Raw genomic sequence first — 10,124 nt, 5'->3', positions numbered from 1 at the left:
TGGATACAAGGACCTCACAGAAGGGAGTTCCTGCCCTTTTTCCAGGCAGGTGGGAAGAGGGAAGCAAGAGCTGGCACCCGCAGCCATTGGATCCCGGGGGAACGCCGGGACCGCGGGCGGTCGAATCGTCGGCTCCTGCGGGGGTGGGGGGGGGGGGGGGGAGGGCTTCGCTTCTCATCCACCAGCCCAGCAACCGGGGTCGGCGGAGACCGGGCACCCTCGGCGGGGACCGGCGGCTCCTGCGCGTCGGCGGGGCGGGGCGCGGTCAATGGGCCGTGCGGGGCGCGCTTCGCACCGCCGCTCCCAGCGCCGGCCCGCGGTGTACAGTTAGCGTCAAATTACAGCAATTAACCGGGCACCGGAATTTAATTACACAGCCCTGCCCCTTTCCCACCCCCTCGGTCCTTGGGAGCCTCCTGCTCAGGGACGACGCGGAGCAAAGACGGCCCCGTGCAAAACGGGAAAAGGATAGGAAAGATGCTCAGAGATTTCGAGGCTCCAGAACCCTGCCGCCTCTCCCCGCTTGCTGCTCGCCCTGCCCCCTCGAGTCCTCTCCAGGGGGCGGCAATTTTGGCCCCGTAACGATTATTTTAAATGCCACCTTTTATTACTATTTTGCCGTGCGGGATGGGGAATTAATTCGATTTAAAGTTGGCCTTCTGCGAAACGTTCCCAGTAAACTTGAGTGCCACACTTCTCCCGATAGGATCTTTCCCTTCTGCCTAACTCCAGCGCTCCCCACACAGGGTTAAATCTCCGGGCTCAGGACCCACAGCCCGGTTCTGCCCCGAGGCACTTGGCAGCGAGGCGGCCCGAACACAGCCGGCCGGCGGGGCGTGAGCCAGGCTTTCGGGACTATGGGCAGTCCTGACTCGCACCGGGCTCATCCGTGCTCTTTTTTTTAGCCTAGGGGAAGAAGGCATGGGCTGGGCGCGCAGCAGAGCCCGGTGTTGTGGGGCGCTCCTTTTTCCCTCCCTGGGGCACTTGGTGACCGCACTTCGGGGGTGAATTCGACTTCCCTGGCCGGACGTTTAGAGGACGCCTTTCCCTCGCAGCCTTGAGGGCACACCCGGCCCGTGTAGGGGACTGAAATCTCCGCACCCTGAGCTACTGCCGTCCCTGAAGTGCCAGCTCTGTCTCGCCCTGCCGCCTGCCTCCTCCCTGTGCAAAGGGAAGCTGAAGCTGAGGCACCTCCTCTCCTCAGACAAAACTGTCTTCTAGCTCAAAGACGTGTCCTCGCTCCTCTGTGTCACACCGTCTGGTTCACAGCTCGGTAGTGATTTTGGCAGGTGGCTCCGAGGGAGTCATCGCGGAGCTCTGTGTGCCCTGAATTATTTCCGATGGACGCGCCGGGTCCCTCCCGGTATGTCACAGCGCGGGCAGCACACGGGGCAAAGCCCTACCCGATGGGGAATCCAAAAAAAGACAAAAACCGGAGTTTTGTCTTTCCCTTTCCCTCCGCCGGCAGCTTTCTTATGGCTAAACCCCACCACGGATGTCTTCCCAACGAGAAAGTAGGGAAGAGACGGTCCTGGGGGTCATTCACCTCCTCGGCGTCGAGATTCCCCAGCCGGTCTGAGTTACCGAGCTCATCCCTGAGCGTCCCCACCAGCCCGGCTCCCAGGTGCCGGACGGATCTTTCCTACTCCGTCCTGCCTGTTCTGCCGGCCCGCAGGGCGAGCAGCAAGAACATTTAGCTAAATCCGGCTTTTGATTCTTGCAGGGAGTTTAGGCTTGGTTATTCTTCTTACTGTTGCCTTCCAGTTCTCCCTGCCCCAGTGCCGCCCGGCTGGGCAGAAGCTGAACGCGGCTGATTTCCGCCGGCTCACTGACACATAAATAGCTTGCCTTTTTTTTTTTTTTTTTTTTTTTTTTTTTTTTTTTTTTTCTCCTCTGAAGTAATTTTTGGCAGTGGCCGGCCTGCGCCCGTGGGGCCACTGGCAGCTCAGGCGGCCCCAGGGCGGGCAGAGGCGGCGCTCCGCGCCCTCCGGGACAGGCGCCCCGCGGAGGACGCGCGGCCGGCAGCGGGCTGGGCTCGCTTCCCGGCGGGGTCGGGAGGAACGACCCCCCCCGCCCCGTCCTCCGCACAGGCTGAACTCCCAGAGTCGGTGTTTTCGGAAGGAGAAAGGAGAGATTCAGGTTGGTGTGAGTCCACCTTGGCTTTTACGAGCTGGGGGGAAGCGCGATGGCTGCTGTCCCCGGGATGGGGGCTGCCTTGGCTGCGCGCACGGGGTGTCTTCCCGGGCTCTCCTTACAGCAAGAGGGGGGCAGAAAGAAAGAAGCAAAACCCGTCAGGACATAGAAACACCGCAAACCCTGCAAAACAAAGGCCAAAAAAAAAAAAAAAAAAAAAAAGGAGAAAAAAAGAATACAGATACTCCCTGCCCTTTTTCACTCGCACTTTGCGGTCCAACACGATTCAATTACTTTTGGGAGGCCGGTGCCGGAGAAGGGGAGGTGCTGTGTCTCGGATGTTAGCGGAGAGGTTTGTCCTCTGTTGACTTGGGGGTTTGTGTCTTGCTTTTATGCCCTGCTGTGGGGGAGACGGGTCCCCGAGCAGAGCAGTCTCAACCCTGCGGCCAGTGGATCCGGGAGAGCCCTTCCGATGAGCGGCTTGGGATGTTGCAGAGGACAGAAAAGAAAGGATAAGAGAAGAAATCCGCAAGTGACCGCCTTGTCCACTGTGCTGTCTCCCAGCTATTCAGTCTAGCAGAGTCTGGGTTTTTTCCTAGCCCGCTTCCCACAGGAGAGAAGTTCACCGAGTGCAACAGGTCGCTTCAAATGCTCCCGGGAATCTCATGAAACCAAGTGCCCCTTCCCTGTCCTTCCTCCTCCGGCTCCCCGCGTCGCGACTTGGCTCCTGGATACGCTTTGAAGGGGGATGCGGGACGTCCCCCTTGGGCAAGACGCGGAGCCGTCGCCCCTGCACAGCCTCTGCAGAGGTGCAGGAGGAGAAGGATGAGGATGCTGTGTCCCTGAGTTACTGCACTGTGGTACCTTCCCGCGCGTCTCTGCCATTCTTCCTCACACCCCACACCCCCTTCTGAGACCCCCCTTGCCCCCGGCCCGGTGTGTGAATCCCCAGAGCGTTGTCAGGGGGCAGATCGGTTTGGAAACCAGCAAATAAATACTTAAAAATGCATACAAATAGCAACTCTTTTTTTCTTTTTTTCCAATGCCAAATGACGGCGTGGGAGAGGTGTTTGAACGCAATTTTTTGGAAGCGAGTTGAAAACTTTTTTTTTTGGGGGGGGGGCAGAAAAAGCGAAGTTTTTTCCAAGGAGCACGTGGGTCTCACCTGCTCCTTTAATATTTATTTGCCAAACTAACTACACTAAACCAACTAAACAAGCAAAACCGGCAAGTGATCAGGAGTTAATACTGAGCACACACTGCGGTGCCAATGCAATCCAGCTACCGACGACTGGCCGGTGTTTGCATGAGCAACCACATAGTACAAATTCCCATGCTCTGGACCTCGTAGGGAAAGGTAACCGGTAGATTCTGCTTCACCAGGTCCCTTTCTCAACCTAGGCCCTTAGGAGCTAGCTACTGTCATTGCCATGTCCAGAAAACGAGCTCCGAAAAAGATTATTCCTATGAGTAAAGTATCGGTGGGGTAAAACTCCAGTTTTTGTCTTTTTTTGGATTCCCCAGGGAGTAGTTGTATGGTCTCAAGTACAAATATGGTAAGGTTGTGTTTATTTTTTTTCCCCCTTGCAAAGCACAATAAATTCATACTAGAGATACTGAGCACTTAGGTCTTTAGAAAAAAAAATCTATCCACTATATGCAGGTCAAGATCTTATTATTTGTTCATTCCAACTTGGATGCTTTCTTCTGTTGTACTTTTCATTTTCTAAACAGTTTTAGAACTCACCCAGTTTTAAGAAAAAGATTGCATTTGCAGTTTGGATATAAAATTGGAGTATTTTCTGGACAATTCTGGCTGCTCATGTGTCCTTCAAAAAGCTTTTGCATTTGAAACACAGGCAACTATTTTGCCAACAACCTCATAGCTGCAGTAGATTGCAGTTTTACTGATCGTGCCACCTGTAAATAATTACAAATAAGTTATATTTTACATTTATTTTCAATTTTTCATCAATAACATTGTCAGATGAAATCCAGAAAAGGATATGCTGCCTAAGGTCCTTCAACATGTCATGTTTGATGAAAGGGCTATTGCTAATTATAAATGTTCCAGGAAAGGCTGCTTTTCTCTAGGCAAAGCTTCACTGCCTTTGCTAACCCCTTGCCCTAAAATCCACTGATGCAACTGCACATATCCCGAGTACAAAACACAGTTACACTCCAGCATTAAGTCTTCACATGGGGAGTTTTGCTTGGATTAAGATTTCAAAACTGAGCCCATAATAAGATATGCTATAAAACCTCAAACAACCCTCCTCCCCCAGGGATATTTATCTTACACATTTAATTGCCCAGTAAAATAAATTCTGTATGTGTACACATATATGGGAAGGATTTTGATCTGGTAATTTCAGTGTATCTTCTGATCTGTAGCAGCTTAGAACGACATCCTTGAAAACTGTGGAGAAGCAGAAACTGTGCCCTGCTAAATAATGCCTATTCAGCTGCTAAATATTTACACATAGGCAGGAATGAGCTTTCCTTGTAATGCTATCTCTTAACTCTATATTAGCATTCACGAAGAAAAACAAATGCAAGTCATTTAAGCATAGGCCAAATCCCTGCTTCTGCTAAAGCAAATAACAGCTCCCCTGACTTGCATGGAGCAGAATGGGGCTCCTTCGTGTTACCTCCATGTCATATTAGCACTGTCATTTTTGTAATGACTTCCCTCTTACAGCACTCACTGCTGTATAATAAGCTTCAACAAACCCTTGAGAAGTGCAGTGTTATTAGTTTATCTGCTTTACAGATAAGTAAACTGATGCAAGGGAAAGATAAGGAATTTCCCCAAGGTCTTGTAGCTGGTGTGCTTAAGATCAAGGGAAGGAAAAGAAACCAAGAAGAGGGACGGAACTAACCACCAGAACATGTCCCATAGCCAGGAAAGCTATATGAAGAGGAGGAGCAGGCAACTGGAAGCTCCATAAACCAGGCCATTTCCAGTCTGATAGCTGGAAATCAGCTACTCTACTATTCTTTAGTGGCTAAGCTTGGGCACTCATGTTTGAAGCTCGCAGCTTCTCCAATGACACTTTGGTGTTGCATGCATCCTGGCATGACATGATATAATGGAAGTGGAATTTAATTTTCAGTGCATTGAATAAAACACCCTAATAAGACATGTTTAGAAAACAAAGCCTGGTATTTCCCACAGTAGAGTTTTAATAAAATCTACTTTGATATTTCTATGCTGACATTGAAACTGCTGTCTGCAAGGCATATATTTTAAAGTGTCAAATAATTACAATAAGACATATTACTGGAAAATGACTGTTGGAGGCTCTGACATCCAAAGCAAAATTATTCTGCACAAAAAAAAACTCTTAAATGATTTTTTTTTTAAAACAAGAAACTTCCAGAGCTCTAGTCTTTAATGTAGCCCGGCTTCTATGCAGCTGCAATACATTTAGCCTTTAACATTAGCTCTAGCCATTGTCCTAGGACATGTCTACACCCCACGACACTTTATGGTATTAAAAGAATTGCTGTGTGGCTACAGCAACTTGTCACTAAGATGTATCACTCAGTGGAGAGCAAGACAAAACAAAACCAGTGAACAACATGGCTTTTTTTTCCCCCATGGCAGCTTATGCTATGGTTATAGTTTGCTTGGCTCAGTTGGGTTTGTGTGGTGTTTCATACCAAAAATGTCCTGCCTGCCTGAGAACTATGGAGTAAAACTTCTGGAGGTGAGTGAAAGAGCAGGCTGTGCAGCGGATGATCTGGTGTAATCGTTCCATATAGCCATTGGAGGAACACCAACCCGCTACACGTACCATCTAATTGCAGTCAGGGGCTGATGAAATAGCTCTTGCGCCAGCCTCCTCCCTCTGTCAAAGGGGAACGAGGGCGGGGTTGGAGGTTATGGCTGACGAGCACCCGCATTACAGCTGTCCTGGGGATTTTCACCTTGGTGTCCACTCCAGCAGCTGCAGGCACCACCACGCCAGGTTCAGCTCATGGGGTCAAACTGATCAGACAGAGGTTTAGACAGTCATCTTCACACCCAGGAACACAAACACTTGGACCCTGGACAAACAAACTTTTTATTCTCTGAAGTGTGGTATTACTATACCGGTACAATGGCAGTTCTCCAAATTCAGCTGGGAACTTCGTGCAGAACAAATTTGAGGCCATGCTTGCAAGTGCCGTGCAAGAAGGACGAAGAGATGCCCCAGCCTCCCATGGGAATCAGACCTCCCCACACCCCTGGGCACATCCCGTCTCTCCCCAGGACTCCCCTTGGAAGAGGCACAGAGCTGTTAGCAGCCAGCAGCGTGTTTACACCGCGCTAGTGTGAGAGATTGCGAAGCCCCAGCGCGTTTGCAAGTGAAATCAGTCTTGAGCTGATTCCACTGCTCCCTTAACGCTGCTCTCTCCGGAGCGGCAGTGAAGCCCTCCGACCGCACCGGCTGAGGAGCCTGCCAGGGAGAAGCGAGAAAGGAAAAACACTTAAGCTTGGGTTTCTTTTCCTAGGACTTTGGCGCCCCTGTGTGTCTTCTTTTTGGGAAATTCAGCTGAAGAACAGCCCCAAGGTTTTTTCCCTTCAACCCAGCACCAGAAACACTGCACTCGAAACTAGGAGAGCTCTGCCAGGACAGCCTGGATAATGCTAACCCAGCGGCCTGACTCTAATTTGAGCTGTGCCATTTCCACTCCTTACCTCTCCTCCTGTAGATGCTGAAGGATTGCTGGAATTGTCTTCTTTGGCAATTTTATCCAAAGTGGCTAATGTCCTTAGAACACCACTTCCTGGAGTCAGGACATTTATCATTCACTTTTCTACATCCCTTTATCTCCCAGTATGTCTGAGGTCCAGACTGAAAAGAGCCTTAAAGACAACAGGTTAAAAAAAAAAAAAAAAAAAGAAAAAAAAAAGTATATGAGATATCTTAAGCTATCAAAGTGTCAGATTTACAAACTAGATGGGCAATACATGCAAAATACTTGCCTATATCTCTGCATCAGGGTTGCACTACAATTAATTTTTGTTCAAAGGTGAAGGCAAAAGTAGAGGAAATTTGACACAAAAATTTAGGAAAATCCTAAGATGAACTGTAGATATTTTTTTCTGTGAGGTAGTTGGCATTATTTACTCATTCCGTATCTTAAAAATAACTGTGACACAGAGGAATGAAGTGAAGCGCCTAAGGGTACAGGGATGTGGCAGGCAGCTGGACATAGAGGAAAGAAATCCAGCCAGCCTGAGTTCTGGCAAGATTTACTCTGTTGGAGGTCCTGGTACAAATGGGCTCTGCAGAAATGAGTCTCATAAGTCTTTGTCCCCTTTCCTGCCTTCCAGCTGTCAGTCTTGATTTCAAAACAAGTAAGAGATGGGCATGTCTGAGGGGTGTGGTGTTTATTTGGGGCTATTTAGAAAACATACAAACACACTCTGCAAAGTGTCACTGGAAAAAATATGGTATGCAAACACAGGCAGGCTATCACTTGTCCCAGAGTCAGCATCACCTGCTTCGCACTCAGGCTTGCTAACCTGGAAAAGGCCCTCCTTTCCTGACACCCGTGCCTGCCTCTAGACAGATGGCCCCAGCTGTAGGCAGTGTAGATGTAGGCCTGCCCTGGTTATATTTATGGGTGGGTGGTTACCCTGCCTTCATTTCCCACCTGGAGAGCTTATTACTCCTTTCACCAGCTCTTCCATTGTAGCCTTCCTTGTCAGAGGTAAATCTGCTCCCTAAGGCAACCACACCAGGGGAAATGATCCCAAAAGACTTCTCCCACCTGCTTTCCCACCTTTCCTCCCCCCCCCCATTAATTTTTTTGCTTCTACCCTTCCTTCATGCAGTATCAAGTTGCCCCACCAAAAAGTTTTTAGTAAGGCACACTGCTGAATTCTGGGTGCCAGCTTAAAAATAACTCTGAATAAAAAATTAAGGCATTGCTTAATTCAGGGGACTTGTCCTGTGTTAGGACTTAGGTCATCTCCCTTGATGCCTGTTCCCCTGCTGGATATTGGTATGCTTTATCTGGTTTTGCATGCTGTGGGTTGCGTTTCAAAACCTAATAACAAGCTGCTATTTAATCTTCTTTCAGACCTATTGAGGAACCCGAGCTTTGCTAACAGTCTAGTCCATGTGTGGAACCTTCCCAAGAGAAAAAGCCTTTCCCCATGATCCTGGGAATCCTGCTCCTGGCAACACCACCAGTGGGGTGATACTCCTTTGCTTGCCTCAATTTTCTGCTCTCCTCTCACAGAGAAAAAGTGGTGCTTCTTTATTTTGCAAGGCTGGCTGCGTTGGTCACAAAAGCTGCTGGGTGAGTATGAGGTGAAACTCATCCTGGGATCATAGGAAATTGATTTCCAGTGCAGGAAAAGAGTTTCTATGTTTTTCCCCTATGTCAGGGCCCATTGACTAAATAGGGGAGATAACCCACTTGTGAGGGAGCACAGCAAAAAATGCTACTCCTAAGGGCTGTAAGCCCCAAATGCCTGCACTAATGGGCAGCACCTAATGTGTTCGTTTGACCAGGTTTACAGGCTGTTGATTGTGCATAAGAATTTAGAGCACGAACAAAAAATTGTCCCATAAATGGGCTGTCTGCATTTTTAACTAAATTAGCCCCACAGTGAATGGCCTCCTCGACTGTATTCCAGCATGACTGAGCCTGCGCTGGGGATTGAAAGGGCTTCATGTGGCTGGTTAAGAGTAACGTTATTAAGATTATTATTGGGGGCTGGACCAGCCCCAATAGGAATGCAATTATTCAGGACCTTTGAGCTACAATTATGTGTGACAGAAGAAAACTAACTATGATGGCAGAGAGTATTTGGGCCTTTATGCTAAGTAACTCACAAGCAGACAGGGCTTAGGGCTCTGACAGATGGGTTGTGGTGAAGCTTGCTGTACTGGTTGAAGATGTTTCCATCTCCAGCCACTCACTCCAATAAAAAAGCTGGCACAAGGGAATTGGTTCCTCAGCCTCAGTTGCTCTTGGTAGGATCTCAGCACCTCAGGCTGTGGTTTCACACCACGGAGAGTTCAATGACAATAGCAGCCTTAAGGGATTCACACCCTCTTCCTAGACTCTTGACAACTTTTTGCCGACCTGCTGGACTGATTCAGTTTGTTACAAGAAAGGAAAAGGAAAAAAAAAAGAGGGAAGGATTACTGTTCCCTCCAAATTTACGCAGACCAAGGCCTGAAACTGCTTACAGTCTGCTCCAATCTCTCCAGTCAGCTGAAGGCGTAAGATGGGAACAGTCACCAATTTGGAAAACAGTGCCTTACCTTAAACTGCTGCCGGGGACGATTTTTTTCCTGCCTCCCTTTCATTCCTGCGCCCGGAAAGTGGTTTGCTTGCAGCCTCTCGGAGGACGGCAGCGCTAGTCCTTACAGGCAATCTCTCCTGGCTGGGCTGTGCCCTGCGAGCAAGGAGACAGAAGGCATGTATGATATTGGAATGGTAGCAGCGTGGACAGCAGTGTTCGGAACAGCACGAAATTTTGCTGATATTTTCATCTCTGAGTTCGTCCCGGCCGGTTTTACACGCGGCAGGGAAAAACTACCCCTTTGTAATGGGTGACTACCTACAATTTATTGGAACGGAGCTGTTGCTAAACACATGGAGTAGCGATGTATTAACACATTGTAAAAGGCTGTTTGATCACCATGGGATTCCAGATGAGCTAACAACAGAAAATAAGCCATGATTCACAAATGACTCATTTCAGCATTTCTCTTTGATGCAGCAGTTCAAGCAAGCCCTGTCTATGCACATTCAAATGAGTTCACTGAATAGATAGTCATTGAGCCCAGCCGTGCCGTGCTTGCAAAGTCTTTTTTTTTTTTTTTTTTTTCCCCCTACAAAATGTAAGAAGAGTTTTTAGGTATAAAAATTGGGCAATTTCTAGCAAGCCGCGCCATTGCATGACTCCAGTCACTCCTGCCGACAGCCCCTTCCCACGCTCAAAAACTCGTCACCAAACATTAGTTTTCCGTGATTCG

General features: G+C 48.8%; 1 long non-coding RNA gene across 1 annotated transcript; it reads right to left on the bottom strand.

The window, feature by feature from the left end:
* Window positions 1-6,195: 6,195 nt before the first annotated feature.
* On the bottom strand, window positions 6,196-9,729 carry LOC119697713. The gene is made up of 3 exons (XR_005255914.1): window positions 9,408-9,729; window positions 6,821-6,988; window positions 6,196-6,578 (listed from the first exon to the last, which is right to left on the bottom strand). It is a non-coding gene; the product is annotated as an uncharacterized LOC119697713 (long non-coding RNA).
* Window positions 9,730-10,124: the final 395 nt, after the last annotated feature.

Source organism: Motacilla alba, chromosome 2 (assembly GCF_015832195.1).
Source record: "Motacilla alba alba isolate MOTALB_02 chromosome 2, Motacilla_alba_V1.0_pri, whole genome shotgun sequence".
In the NCBI taxonomy this organism is placed as follows: Eukaryota; Metazoa; Chordata; class Aves; order Passeriformes; family Motacillidae; genus Motacilla; species Motacilla alba.
Note: the sequence above shows the minus strand (reverse complement) of the source record. Positions and strands in the feature narration are given on the sequence as shown.